Raw genomic sequence first — 16,245 nt, 5'->3', positions numbered from 1 at the left:
CTAGATTTAAATTTCAAGGAGCAAACTCATCTGCCCAATACGGTAGGCATATTAATGGCCTCTCAGATATGTCCACAATCAAATCCCTGGAACCTGTGAATGTTACCTTACACAGCAAAGGAAGAATAAGTTAGCAGATAGAATTAAGGGTGTTAATCAACTGCTTAACACAAGGAGATTATCCTGGTGGGTCCAATGTAATTAAGGGTCTTCAATGTGAAAAAGGGAGGCAGAACTTTCAGTGCTTGAGTGATGCTAAATGAGAAAGATTCCACCAGATATTATTGACTTTAATGCTGGAAAGAGATCAGAATTCAAAGGTAGGTGAGCAGCCTCTAAAACCTGGAGAATACAAGGAATTGGATTCTTTCCTAGATTTGCTACAAAGAAATGCAGTCTTCCTGACACCTGGATGTTAGCCCCATTAGACAGACCCATATAAGACTTCTAACCTACAGAACCATAAGATAATAAGGATATTATAGGGGTGCCTACGTGGCTCAGCTGGTTAAAGTCTGACTTTGGCCCAGGTCATGATCTCACAGTTCGTGAGTTCAAGCTTCACACCAGGCTCTCTGCTGTCAACATGGATCCGCTTCAATTCTCTGTCCCCCTCTCTCTCTGCCCCTGACCCTCTTGTGCTCTCTCTCTCTCTCTCTCTCTCAAAAATCAATAAACATATACAATTAATTTCAAAAAAGGATAAAATATTTTTGTTACTGAGTTTATGATAACTTGTTACAGCGGAAATAGGAAACTAATGCATTTATCAAAAACAGATATTAAAGAAAAGAAAATATTTACAGGACACCTGCATTCATCAGTCAGTTAAGCATCTGAACTTGGGTTTTGCCTCAGGTCATGATCTCGTCACCATGAGATTGAGCCCCACATCAGGCTCCAAGGAGACAGCTGGGGGCCTGCTTGGGATTGTCTCTCTCCCTCTCTGTTCTTCCCTTGCTTGCATGCTCTTTCTCTCTCAAAATAAATTTAAAAAAAATGTTTGCTATGAGCTAAATTTATATTCTAATTTTATTTTTTTATAAAATAATATATAAAATATAAGACTTAAATAAAATATAAGACTATTATGTATTTTTTAAACTTTTTTTAATGTTTATTTATTTTCAGGAAAGAGAGAGAGAGAGGAGAGAGAAAGCATGAGCAGGGGAGGGGAAGAAAGAGAGGGAACACAGAATCCGAAGCAGGCTCCAGGCTCTGAGCTGTCAGCACAGAGCCTGATGTGGGGCTTGAACCCAGGAACCATGAGATCATGACATGAGCCACAGTTAGAAGTTTAACCAACTGAGCCACCCAGGCACCCCCCAAATATATTTTTATATTCAGTCATGTTTTAAGACTCTCACCTCCTTTATCAGACCTTTCCTGAAAAACTCAAGATAAACATAGTGTTTCACATTTTCTAGGTTTACATGAAATTAAAAAGAAAATTTATAAGTGTAATACATAACATTTGCATAATCGATCACATAAGTCTTAAGTGAATATTCAATGAATCCTTAAATTTTGAATCATTTAGAGCATTAACTGTTTTTTAGAACCTCAGCTATATTTAGAATATTATCAGAAATCTCAGAAGCCTTTTACATTCTTTTTCCAGAAGATATTCTTGCCAAAGGTAACTACTATGAATTTTAGTACCTTAGATTTGTTCTGATAGTTTTTGAACCTTATTTACATAAATAGAATCATATAGTATGTACTTTTTTTTTAACCTGGGATCTTTTACTCAATATTATAAGTATTAATCCTTCATATTGCTTCATGTAGTTCATTTTTTTTGATTGTTGTATGTTATTTTGATATATGAATATACCACGATGCTGATGGAATTAAAGTTGCTAATCAATTAACTTTAACATAGAAAGATTATCCCGAATTATCCAGTGAGCCCAGGGTAATCACAGATCTTTAAGTGTGGAAACAAACACATGCACATACACATGATCTATTGAGATCATTAATGAATCAAATCTTTAGATCATTTTGGGGAGAGTTGACATCTTCACAATATTGAGCTTTCTAATATGTGCCTTCTAATCTATGGAACTCTATAACCATACCTCCAATTATTTAGGCTTTTAATTTTTCTCATATATCTTTTATATGTTTGTGTGTGTGTGTGTGTGTGTGTGTGTGTGCTTACTGTTCAAAAGAAAACACAAAGACAAAAAAAATTCATAGTCAGATAAGACATGTTCCCTTAGATTTGTAGATATTGTTATTTGGATTTACAGTATTCTGTCAAATACCATTCCCTGAGGTAATAAGAAAACTATAAATAAACTGCAATTCAATATATATATATATACACATATATATATGTATATATCTCAAGTGGCAAATTTACTCTTTTGTGATATCCTTCTTTAAATGTAAAGGGAAAACATTTTTATAGTGTAAATTAAATTTTCCCTCCTAGACTATCTCAAACATCTGCAATGTAAACTTTAGCTTCTATGCTTGAAATAGTTGCTTGACAAATAACATCAAGTTATAAAATGTATTTTTATTTTATTAAATTATATGATGAAAAGGTAAACAGCATAAGTTTTTTTTTTGCTTTTTACTTCCTGTTTTTGTCTTTCTAGCTCAGTATATGTATATATATACTTTTATATGAAAAATATGGTGACGATATTAATAGTCATTTCTGAACTGATCTTTCATTCTTAACAACATATTGTTTTCTTGGAGTTAATAATTCTTTTACTCCCATTTACTTATTTTTTTTTTTATCAATTACTATTTTTTCCTTGATTTGCTGCATCAGCTTTTCAAATGCATAGAAATATCTTACTTTTTTACAAATGCCTAATCTTATCAGATAATCTGTCCTTGCAAGGCCCACAGGTCTCCATTTCTTATCTGCCACAGGAAGTAGATTTACAAGCCTGGGGCTAGGTTGTGGTCTGGGATTCCTCTCTACTATTCTCCCTTGTTGATTGCTTATTTCTTTTTGAAAGAAATGTCCTATTTTCTCTTAGTTTCATGCTTAATTTTCTGAATCAGAATCCTTCAGTTGATTCATAAGGAAGACTACATAGGATACAAAATTGACAGTTTTTTCACATCTTAAAAATATTTTTATTCATCTCTTGCTGTTAATTATTTAGACTAATCTTTCAGTTTATGAAATACATTTCTTTTAGTCACTACATATTAAATACACTAAATGTATTTATTTTGCTTTTTGTTCCCCATTTTGGTCTCCTTGGGTCTTTTAGTGTTTTTTTTCTTGCTTATTTTCCATGTGGTTTTTTTTTTTTTTTTTTTTTTTTTTTTTTGTTTTGTTTTCTTTGAGCCCTTCTGCTAATTTTATTTCTAAATTTTAGTTACCATATTTTATTTTATTTATTTTTTATTTTTTTTGTTTTTGTTTTTATATGGAATGCTTCACGAATTTGCGTGTCATCCTTGCATAGGGGCCATGCTAATCTTCTCTGTAAAGTTCCAGTTTTAGTATATGTGCTGCTGAAGCGAGCACGTTACCATATTTTAAATCTTTCAAGGTGTTTCTTGTCCTCAAAACTTTAAAGATGGCTTTATTTTCTTGTTTTATGGAAACAATACATCTTATCTGTCTAAATATGGTCGGTATATTGTTTTGCTCTGCTTCCTGCACCAGCTTTCTTCCTTCTACATGTGTGGTTTGTCTCTTTATTTTAGTTTGTTCTTTATTCCTAAAGATCGATTTAAATGTTTGGTCTTCTTCGGCTCTCTTTGTTTAAGATAAGGCACTGAAAAGGTGAGGGCGGTGCCTATGTGAAAGAGTACATGAAGGACATGTCTGTGACTTTACATGGGATCCAGTCTTCTCCTTTGGAGATTGTCATATCTCAGACATGATGTGATGGCCTTTTTCCTGGGGCAGTTGTTTTGAAAGATTTGGGGATGGGGACCATGAACTACCTATGTATGCCTAATTTTGTTAAGAACGTAAAATATATTTGGAAAATGATGCCAAAGTTTAATAGCTAAATTTGTATTATATCATTAACTATAGCTTCAAACCTCATGTCCCATGCCTCTGAGTTTGGTGTCCTATGATGTCTGGAGTCCTTTGGTTCAATTTCCTCTGTGAGAAAAACTCACAATTTTTTTTTTAATTTTTTTTTTTAACGTTTATTTATTTTTGGGACAGAGAGAGAGACAGAGCATGAACGGGGGAGGGGCAGAGAGAGAGGGAGACACAGAATCGGAAACAGGCTCCAGGCTCTGAGCCATCAGCCCAGAGCCTGATGCGGGGCTCGAACTCACGGACCGCGAGATCGTGACCTGGCTGAAGTCGGACGCTTAACCGACTGTGCCACCCAGGCGCCCCAAAAACTCACAATTTTTTATGGAGGACACAGAAGTTTAGTTATCTTGTTACTTGGTGTGTGATACTCTGTCTTCTTTAAGTTTGAAATATCTTAGGGATTCTATAAAGGATCTGTTTCTATGTTAGTTTCTCCCTTTTCCTGCTTAGATTGCAAATTCTTTGGGTTTCAAAAGTCAATATACATTCTTTTTTTCTAGTTTTTATCTTTCAATAACATTTTAAATATTTTATTCACTTTTTTCCTATCTCCAGTTCACTTTTACTCCTCTAATGCCAATTTATTAAGGCTTGGGAAAGAAGAACATATAAAATATGTAATATGTTTTTCTTGAGATTGCTCTCTTTCTAGTCACCTTAAAAAGAGATCTCAGGGGCGCCTGGGTGGCGCAGTCGGTTAAGCGTCCGACTTCAGCCAGGTCACGATCTCGCGGTCCGTGAGTTCGAGCCCCGCGTCGGGCTCTGGGCTGATGGCTCAGAGCCTGGAGCCTGTTTCCGATTCTGTGTCTCCCTCTCTCTCTGCCCCTCCCCTGTTCATGCTCTGTCTCTCTCTGTCCCAAAAATGAATAAACGTTGAAAAAAAAATTTAAAAAAAAAAGAGATCTCAGCCATTACTGTGGCTTTAAAATTGTCAAATATGCAATTAACTCCAAAAACAGTCACTTTATTTATGACATCACCACTATCTCACAGCCTTCAATGTCTGTGGTATACCTGACATCTCACTGAATGGTGTATTGCCACTGCAAATGCCACTACCAGCTTTAACACAATTTATTAATTCTCCAGCTTCCCACTCCTGTTCATGTTTTTCCAGTTTGGGTTAATAATATCACCTTTGTCTTCGTTAAGTACATAAAACATTGTGTGGGAAATTTTGTTTTTACTCTTACCCCATAGTCACTGTGTTTTGTCAGCCTTCACTTCTGTTCTTATTGTTGCTATTTCGAAGATCTCTCATTTTATACCTCCTTGACTACTTAACCTTAGATTTAATGTCCTTGTTTACAAAATATAGAGAAGTGAGAAACAAAAGTAGTAAATATTCATTTACTGGTATACATTATTATATGTTTTTTTACCCACAATAAAATTTAATGTTCACAATGTTCTTATAATGTAATTTTTCTTATTTTTAAACATTTTCAATGAAATATTACAAGTATATGATAAACTGAATTAAATGTATTAGTTTTAAGTATATACAGCTCAGTGAATATTTAATTATACACATACCCAGGAAAGTTCCCTTGTGCCCCTTCTTAGTCCTGACCCCCAAGCATCAAACATAACCATCATTCTGACTTCAAACACTATTTAATAGTTTTATCTGTACTTAAACTTTCTATAAAAAATCATAATACATGTACTATTTTGCATAGAGCCTCTTCCACTGGAACATAATGTAAATTTTTCCATGTTTGTGTACTTTTTAGTAGTTTTATTTTTAAATTTCTTTGTTATAATTTATCTGTTCTGCTGTTGGATTGACATTTGAATTGTTTTGATTTTTAAAATATAATGAGTAATATTACTATAAATATTTTGTACATGTGTTTTGTGAGACATACGTAATATTTTAAGAATTTATCGAGAATGAGATTACTAACTTAAATGTATAGTTGTGATTATTGCTGCTGTCTTTAGATTGTGTCTGGAATCATCTAAAGCCTCAACTGCACTAGGTATTAAGAATGACTCAATCATAACAGACAGTTAATACTGTTTGTCAGTTGGGACTTATTTCAAACAAATCATTTACACATTACATTTGCTTCTATATGTTGTTTGAGATTCTCACAGAATGGACACTGGGATCTATGAGGGAATGCCCAAAATGAGCATTCCAGGATATCCAGCAGATTGTTGCAAAGGCTTCTGATGGTCAAGACTTGGAAGCCTCAAAACATCATATCTACCTACTCAACTGTTCCAACCAGTTGCAAAGGCCAGGCCAATTCAAGAACAGTGATGATAAGGTTTGAATGCTAGGATTAGGAAACCGTTTTCGGAGACCAGCTACCAAATGTATAACGTTTTGTAAACACCCAGTTTTCCAAAAGAGTTACACCAATGTAGAGACGCTCCAAGCCCTCCACACCATCATTAATACTTGAAACTTACAGTACTTTTAATTGTAGCCATCTTGGTGAGTGTGTATAGGCATATAATTGAGATTTTAATTTGCATTTTCCTAATCAGTGTGTTACTGAGCAACTCTAAATCTGACCACTTGAATGTTCTCTGATGTAAAGTGTCTATTTAAATTGTGACCATTTTTTATTATGATGTTTTATTTATTTTTTATTTGTAGAGATCTTTATCTATTTGAAGTACATATTCTATGTCAAATATACCTATCACTCATACCCTCTTATATGTGGTTTGTCTTTGCCATCTTGGTAATGTCGTCTATTTATGAAAAAGTTACTAATCACAATAAAATTCAAAATACTTTTTCTTTTATATTTAGTGTTTTATATTCTATTTAAGAAATTTCATCTACACCAAGGTCATAACAATATTTTAGAAAGTTTAATTCTAGAAACATTATATTTTATGTTTTGTATTAAGGTCTATAATCCACTCAAATTATTTTTTCTATTTGAGTTGTAATAAAAGTTCATTACATTCCATACAAATATTTAACTGTTCCATGACTACTGAAAGAAATATCTTTCCTCTCCAAATTTCAGTGGCACTTTTGTCATAAATCCGGTGACTATATATGTTCACTTCTATTTCTAAAGTTTCAATTATCTTTTTGTGGTCTGTCTATATGCTTTGCCTATGTTTTGTTATATTTTTTCCTAGGTACCTATGTTGGTGGTTTTTAAACCTCTAAGGAAAGTATATATGATAAGGTCTAAGTAATTTGCACCAAATTAATAGCTGGCAAGTGATAGAACAAGGAATTACACCCATCCCTGTTTGCCTAAACAGTTTGTGTTATTGATACCTCCTAATACAAATTTCTGTGATAATAATATCACTTTCACATAGAATTAGAGTGTAAATTAAACACAATAACAAAAGTGAACCCTCTTTACTAGCTGGAAAGCACTAAAACACCAAATAAATTATTAAAAGATAGATGTTTTTTTTACTGGCTCAGAAGGCATCAGTTGTGAGTCCTGTCTATATTAGCTATATGGCATTGAGTAAGGTACTTACATTTTCTGTGACAGAGAATATCTGCCTTCAAACTATGCTTCTTAAATCCTTGCATAAAGTTAGACCATACATTTTTCTAACATCCTTTGTAGGTACTTATGACTATGTGGTTAAATTTTGGTCAATGAAATATGGGCAGCAGTGATCTACAGCTCTTCCAGTTCTGTCCAGTAAAAACTTTCCATGCATTTTCATTCACCATCTACCTTGCCTAATGTGCTGGTTGGATATTAATACACAGGACAAATTCAGAAACCACAAGCTGAAAGAGCCTGAGCTTTCATCAGCCTGCATTCCAGGATGTCTATGTAAACCAGAAAACTTTCCCACATACTTGATTCTGTAAGCTTCTATCAGAAACACCATGAACAAGAAACAAATGTCTATCAAATCAACTCTTTCAGATTTCAAAGCTTACCTGTTTTATAACATACACTATATAATATTTTGCATTTGATCTGTGTAGTATTTTGCATTTAGTTTGGTACCCATATAAAATCTTTTTTTAATATTTAAACAATGTAAAATTTACCCTAAATGTAAAATTTAGCAGTGGCAAAATAAAAAGAATAAAAAAGGAGGGAAACAAGCTGTTTTAATAAACAAGTAGTTGCTTATAGTAAATTTTAGATAAAATGCATGTTGAAAAATACTCCCTCATCTCTGTCTATTGCATTTTATTACACACTATAAATCCTAAAATTAATTAGAACTGCACAAATGATAAAAATAAAATTCCCAAACTACAAACATTTGTTTCAATGCCAACCAAGATACACTAATATGAAATTTTATAATGCACTTTCAAGTTGAAAATAGCTTCTCTGGTATTGGAGTTTTATATTGGGGCTCTTTTCTGGGATAAAAACTATATATTGTTTATAGTAGCATTCATGTGTAAAATGTAGTTCAGAAAATATTCTATAAACTTAATCAAGCATACAATTTTGCATTTTAAAATTACTGGTTCCATTTTTTTTTTTTTTTTACTTTGTGGAATGGTTAAACGGCTAAGTGTTCAAAAAGACTCAGGAAAGTAGCATATTAATTCTTGATTTATTTAAATCATTTTTCCTCTTTCTCTCCATCAGTATCAGAGTCATAAAAAATAAAAAGAAACACATAAGAAGTAGTTCTGTAGCTGTTACATCTCTCTCGTCAGGAGTACAACTGACTGTGGTGCCAGCATCCCAGCAGTCGCCTGGGGCTCTGTCGAAGATTTGTCTGTTGAAGGATAAACCGTCTTTAATACATTGCTCTATTCATAATCTCTTAGATTTCTGTGATATTACATTATATTACAACTCCTACTTCAAAGATCTCAGAGTGCCTCACAGATGTCATATATTTCAATCTCAAACTCCCTCCAAGGTCAAATCTGCAAAAAATTATTTCTCCTTTTTTGTGACAGGATTTCTCTAAACATGCAGCAACCATAATGAAGTGTTCAGCACAAACAACTTTCTCCCTGTAATCACAATTATGCGGTGGAATATGTAAAAGTAAAAATAATCATAAGATAACTGAATTTTTAGTTGTAATAATTTTTCTGACTTAAATTATTTCATCATGATAATTAACACAACTGATGAGAAAACTTAACAAAACCCTCATTATTCAGTTATATGCATACTTTAAAATTTATTGTTACAAAAATAGTGTTGCTAATTTTTTTTTGAAAATGAGGCAGTATGTTCTGATGGAAAATGAATTTGATTTGTTTTGAATTAAAATCACCTTTCTATTTTGATTCTTTTTATTTTTTAACGTTTATTTATTATGTAGAGAGAGAGACACACTCACAGAATCCAAAGCAGGCTTCAGGCTCTGAGCCGTCAGCACAGACCCTGACATGGGGTTTGAACCCACGAACTGTGAGATAATGACCGGAGCTGAAGTTGGACGCTTAACGGACTGAGCCACCCAGGTGCCTCTCTAGTTTGATTCTGACACTAATTAGCTATCTAATGTTACTATGAGAATTATCAATTAAATATTGAAAGTTTTGTGCACTCTATTACTGAAACTAACCAAACCCAATTGATAAAATGGGAAATAGGAAAAAAATATTTATGTATACATGTGTATATTTTTTATCTTAAAATTGCAGAAAACTAAGATCAGTATATAATAGCTACCACTTGATGAGCATCAACTAAGCATCAGAATGAATCAAATGAACTCTATTTACCAGCAAAGATAAAAGTAATATTTTGTAGGTCAGGATATTGAGAATCAAGTGGGCTAAGTAACTTTTAAACTCATCTAGTAAGTGGATGAGCTTAAATGTGAATCGAAGTTACTAACCTTTAAATTTTGTGTGATACTGTAGTGACATGTGCTATTTGGTGAATATCTCATATAATTTAGGAGAGAAAGCCAGAAATATTTATAAAATCGCCTTCAAACTAATGACATATATATTTGAAATGCCCACTACTCTCTACCAGCAGCAGTAGTCTTGGGCTTGAACAAATGTGCACACTCCTGGGACACAGTAGACCAGGTTTATTTAGTTTTAATGAAACATAGAGGACAGCCAATATGAGCACACACAACAGAATGGCAGATGTGTCCTGACTTTCAGGGCAGCTTCTGATTGTCTTCATTACTTGGCACTGAGACACACCTGATCAAGAGAGATGCAGCCAAGTGGATAAGGAACGTCTCAGTTTAGGGAATTGCCATCTCTGGCATCCCTTTAGGTCTTATGTGGGCACACAGCCTTCTAATAATGATATGACTAGCTCCTACTCTCTGGTTTAGCAACATTCCACCAGTTACTGGTTACTTGTCAATTCTACATCGTAAATTATCAATCTGAGCAGCCAGAGGGCTACATGGCAACCTCAACAGGATTGTCATTCATTTTGTGTCTGATACATTCCTATATATTGCATGAGTAAGGAGTACAAGATGGATTATAAGGGAAAGTCAAATTCTCAGGCATTCTTGAGGTTAGAGGAAGACTACAGGACAGTTGTTTAACCATTCATTTCAGATCCTATCAAGCTTATGCACCTGACTTAAGTGGAACTATATAAAGCCAATTCCTTTCTGCCAAAGGCTCCCATACATGCTGCTTCTAATTCTCTGTTGAGGTGTTAGTTTTCTCTTCATACAAAGTCTTTGCACATATATGTCTAATCTGCTCTTTTCGGGTTGGAAAATGTTCTAAGGGCAAAGATCTTGTGCAAAGGAAAAAAAAAACATTTAGAGACAAGGAAACTATGTTCTAGTCATACTATCCCTTGACATGAAGACATCAAGGAAATATGTTTAATTCTCTGATTCTTAATCTGTATATTAGGTGGGATTGACTAGATGGTATCAAATCCCATTAACAAATCATGGGGCACCTGGAAGGCTCAGTTGGCTAAGCGTCCGACTTCGGCTCAGGTCATGGTCTCACAGTTCATGAGTTCCAGCCCCACATCTGGCTCTCATTGCAGAGCCTGCTTCAGATCCTCTGTCTTCTTCTCTCTCTCCCCCCCCCCCCAAATAAATAAATAAACATTTAAAAAAAAACTATTTACAAATCAAATATTCTTTATTTCTGTGAGTCTAGCAAAACACTTAAGTTGGGTAGGAGATTTGGGATGCATTCTATATAGCAGTATGCATTTTTGTTGCTGATGGCAGAAAGAGAAACTTAGGGACCAAGAAAGGCAGCTTGCTTATATTTTAATTTTCTATTATGTTTATTCTCAGATGATTGCACATCACTGCCCATTGCCATGTAACTTGCAGGGCTTTCCTATGGGAGGAGCGTACTTCTTGTTCTTGTCAGGCTTGGTCATGAGAATTTGTTTGGCATAAGAATTTGAGTAGAAGTGACATATGACAGTTTTGAGGAGAACCTTTAACACTCATTACATGTTCCAGTAGCTTACTTGAACTTTTCCATCTGTTCCAAAGCCAGCATGCCTCAATAGTGTTGATCCCATTGAAAACACATAGCACTAAAGCTCAGCAAACTTGCAGTCTAAATGTAATGAGAGAAAATATATCTTTGTTTGAAAGCCACTGATAATACAGTCATCAATTCCAGATGATTCAATAAACAATCTCAAAAACCAGATTTCTACATAGCAATATCTCAATACCTTCCATCTCAAAGGTGACTCATGTATGTATCTCATTTTGCAGACATTTGTAAACCTATGTAATTTAACTTCCCCAGAATATTTGTGTGCATGTATCTGAACATAATAAAGCAATTCTTCCTGACACAAGAACATAAAGGAAAATATTATTTGATATTTTAATGCATCAGATGAAAGATGCATCAGCTGACTGTAATTAAATTTATACTACTTATCTATTTGCATTTGGTGATTATCAAAATACCACATACTAAATTGTTAAAATTGGATGGTTGAAATAAACAAACTCATTTGGCAATCTCTTTACTTCACAAACTCCCTAATAACATCCCCCAAAATTGTAATTAGCATTGTTAGTGCCAATGGTTCATCAGAATTGATTAGTAATAGATTGTAATAAAGGAATAAATGATATATTGAGTGTTTAATCAATTTCAGAAATCTTTCTATGACTTTAAACCTTACTCAGATACAATATAGAAAGTAACATTAAGTAAATATTAGCTTACTTTACTTTCAAAATCATTAAATCATTTATTTAATGATTTTGAAATCATTTAAAATTCATTTTCAGATATTTTTTCGGATTGGTGAGAAAAATATACGATCAAAATATAGATATAACCATTTTATTTATTCACCTTATATAAAAAGAATTAATAAAAGAAACATTGAAATATTGCTAATTAGGCTGGTTTTAGGATTCCCTCCACAATGTAGGGCAAGGTAGCCCAGCACCCCCACACTTTGCTGCCTCCAGCCTTAGACTGTCCTGCAAGCTGAGCCCTAGGCCCACCGCTTCTTGCCTCAGCTCCCAGCCTCTAAGTGGTGGCAGGAGACAAAGCTGTAGATAAAACTTGCCTGCTGTTCAGTTAGTTACACAACCAGTGTATTTCCTAGAGAAAATATCCTCGCTGTCTTTTACAACTACTCAGCTAGTGTATGGTAGACGGAACACCGGTGAAATCTGAGTTTATGGGATACAGCCGGACAAGTAGATTATGACCGATTATGTCCCCGATCCTGTCTGCAAAAAGATGAATTCTTAATTTGTTTTTGTGAGTGCTGCATCTTTTGAAAATGTTCCAGCAAAGTGGTACCCTGAACTGCGACACCACTGACCCAACACCCCCATCATCCTGGTGGGGACTAAACCTGATCTCAGGGACAACAAAAACATGATTGAGAAACTAAAGGAGAAGAAGCTGATTCCCATCACCTACCTGTAGGAAGTGACCATGGCTAGGGAGATGATGCTGTAAAATACCTGGAGTGCTCGGTGTTCACACCTGCGAGGCCTCAAGATAGGGTTTGGTGAAGCTATTCTGGCAGTTCTTTGCCCCTCTCCTGTCAAGAAAGAGGAAGAGAAAACGCCTACTGTTAGAAATGTCTGGCCCTTCTCCTGCTCTGTCCTCCTTGGAACCTTTTTACACTTTGCTCAAAGACAGTGGAGCTTTCCCACCCAATGCCAAGTTTTTGTTTTAGTTTAGTTTTTCTATAAAATCATTTTGAACCAATCAGTAATTTTTAGGTTTTCTTTAAAGTGTAAGACTTTACACTTTCACATTACATTAAAATTTAGACCTAAAATGGCAAGCTTCCTTAAAGCCTTATTTTTCAAAAGCTCTTATCCTTGCTCAGATTGAGAGCTGCCAAAACACCTTGTGAACTAAATTGCATTGTTGTGCTGAGAACACTAAGCACTAAACCATTAAAGACCTCTTTGTCTTTAATATTTTTATTTACTTTTGAGACAGAGAGAGACAGAGCATGAGCAGTGGAGGGGCAGAGAGAGAGGGGGACACAGAATCCAAAGCAAGCTCCAGGCTCTGGGCTGTCAGCACAGAACCTGATGCAGGACTCGATCTCATGGACTGTGAGATCATGACCTGAGCTGAAGTCGGACTTTTAACCAACTGAGCCACCCAGGAGCCCCAAGACCTCTTTGTCTTTAAGAAGAGACTGCAGAATCTAAAGCTTGGAAATGCAGACACTTCCTAACTAGTTTCTGATAAGAAAGTTTAGAGCCTCCTTCACGAAATGTTACCATTTAATGCAGCCATAATTTGTCAGACTGTGTCCACTCCCTAACACTTACTGGAGGTCATAATGGAATGAGTGTAATGACTCAACTCTTTAGATCAATCTTTTTGATTTTGCAGTGAGATTTAAAACAAACAAATGAACGAACAAAAACTTTAGTGTATTTGTTTTTGCTGATATTTTGAACAGACCTCACTCCTGCGTCCTTCTAATGAAGTATCTGCTCTAGCCACGCGCATGGGGTGGAGTGGGCTTGGCACCTGATATGATCAAAGAATAGAGACAATATTTTGACAAAATCTGGAGATTATTTACACTATAATTCATCAAAATGTGTAATAATTAAAATGTGTAAATGTTTTGCCAGTAAAATTTTAAAAGGTTAATCTCTGTCAAATGCAGTAAATGAAAAAAGGTAGGTATTATCATTAAGTGTTCTAAGCTTTTCGGTTTTTCAGTAAAGTTGCTAATCAGCTAATCTTAAAATGGAGGTTATCTGGAATTATTTTTGTGGACCCATTGTAATCACAGGGTCCTTAAAAGTAGAAGCAGTAATTCGAAGGGAAAATCAGAAATGGCAGCATGAAGACTGGCACAATACGGCAAACTTTGATGATGAAAGGAGGGGCCATGTGTCAAGGAAAATGGAACCACTAGGACAAACAAACAAGAGACAAAGAAATGGATACTAGAGTCTCACTCCAGAAAGGAGTGCACCATAACAATGCCTTAATGTTAGCCTGTGAGATCTATATCAGACTTCTGATCTACAGAACTGTAAGATTTGTGGTGTTTTAAGTCACTAAATTTGGTATAACTTATCACAGTGGCTATAGAATGTTAATACATCTATCCAATACATCTCATTGCAGTCTTGAGCAGTATGAAATTTTATTATATTCAAATGATATTGAGAATAAAAATAGAAAAAGAAGAAGAAAATGGAAAAAACTAAGAAACAAAATTGAGATTATTTACATCCTATCTGTAAAAGGGGTCTCCCTCTTCACATTGTGTCATAGACTCTAAGGATAAAGTTCTCTTTTGGCTAGCAAAAGAGCGGACCCATGATTAAAACAAGAGATGGCTAATGTCCAGGAAAAAGACAAGAGTCTCAAATAAGGGTCCTTGCCCCCATATTTATTCAGATCAGAAGGCTTACAAACGTGATGGGCGTGCACAAAGAGACAAAGAAAAGTGTGAACATTAACTTGGGGACATGAGGGGGGAAAGGGGGTTTTGAAGATATACAGTGTTTGGGGTTTGGGTCAATATAAAACAAAATCTGGGTGCCAGGCAGATGGGTAAATGGTTGTTAACAGCAGACAGGAGGCGCCAAGCCTGTTTATCTTTGCTAGCCTAGGGGTTGAGACAGATGGGGGAAATAACCTCAGGGTTAATAAGACACCTTTTCTTTTGTTAACCATCTCCACCCCAGGCTGCTTTGCCTACAGTTCGGCAGTCCATAGTCCAGTTCACCAGTTTACCTAACTTGGCCCTATTCTCCTATGAAAGCAGCTTTCTGCAATCGTACTAAATTGGGGGTGCTTTCACCCTGAATATCTAATCTTGTTATTCCTATGTATTGGACACTTTTGCACCATTTCTATTTCAGGCCTTTGCCTCTCTCTCCATTTTGGGGGGCTCTGTACCCCTTCCCTATTTTGGGGTACCTTTGCACCTCCCTATCCCTGGCACTTTTGTGCCTCCCTATTCTCAGAGTGTCTTTACAACCCCCTATTCTTGGAGTGCCAATCTGTTTTACCCAAACTCGGGTGTGAGCATTTTATGACTTTGTAATTTCTTTATGCCTTGTTAACCCATTGGTGTAAGCCCAGAGGATTCCTAAACTTATCCACCACAACATTGTTATACCTAGATATAGTTATAACACCTACATTTTGCAAATTACAATAAATGTAACTGGTATAATTTAAACAACCTTCTAAATTCCAATTCATTCAGTTAACTGCTAGCAAATTACTTTTTTAAAACCCTTTTTATTTTATTATTTCCTTCTTTCTCAGAAATATTTGCTAGCATTACATTAGCTAAGGAATAAAATACCTATGCTTTAATATGGTACTTTATACATCTAACATCTGGAGTTAGCTTTTTAATATCTCTTCTAGTATTCTGACAAGAGAATTTTCTGTTCTAGTTGATCTGGTCTACACTTACCCAGGTGTTGTTTTTTTGTTTTGTTTTGTTTTGTTTTGTTTTGTTTTTTTAAACTTTCATATTAGGTTACTTTTTCTAACTTTGTACCTCTGTACAAATCTACTACTGTTTACGGAAAATTTTTGAATTTCTGATGGCCATTCATTGACTTATTCAACAAACACATATCCATATAGTAGTATAGATATATGATAGTGTGTATCTATAAATAGTATGTCTATAGTATAGCTCTATATCTACATATATAGTACAAATACATAGATAGCAGTAACACTAAGAATCATTTGTTGTGAGGAAAAGACAGAGATCAGGAGACTGGTTTTGAGGCTAACCTTTTTCCAAAGAAAGGAAAATGCATAAAGATTCATACTTATTTACTACTGCATTCTTAAGTAGTGA

The 16,245-nt window shown here is 34.9% G+C and overlaps 1 non-coding gene and 1 pseudogene across 1 annotated transcript; one reads left to right on the top strand and one right to left on the bottom strand.

Annotated features, from left to right (window-relative positions):
* The first annotated feature begins 259 nt into the window (after positions 1-259).
* On the top strand, positions 260-14,357 carry LOC121030073 (ras-related C3 botulinum toxin substrate 1-like; annotated as a pseudogene).
* LOC121030164 (U6 spliceosomal RNA) lies at positions 3,402-3,508 on the bottom strand. Its single transcript, XR_005790095.1, has one exon. It is a non-coding gene; the product is annotated as a U6 spliceosomal RNA (small nuclear RNA).
* Positions 14,358-16,245: the final 1,888 nt, after the last annotated feature.

This window comes from Herpailurus yagouaroundi, unplaced genomic scaffold, assembly GCF_014898765.1.
Source record: "Herpailurus yagouaroundi ecotype Mexico unplaced genomic scaffold, PumYag 139, whole genome shotgun sequence".
Taxonomy (NCBI): domain Eukaryota; kingdom Metazoa; phylum Chordata; class Mammalia; order Carnivora; family Felidae; genus Herpailurus; species Herpailurus yagouaroundi.
The sequence above is the reverse complement of the archived record's forward strand: the minus strand, read 5'-3'. Positions and strand labels throughout refer to the sequence as shown.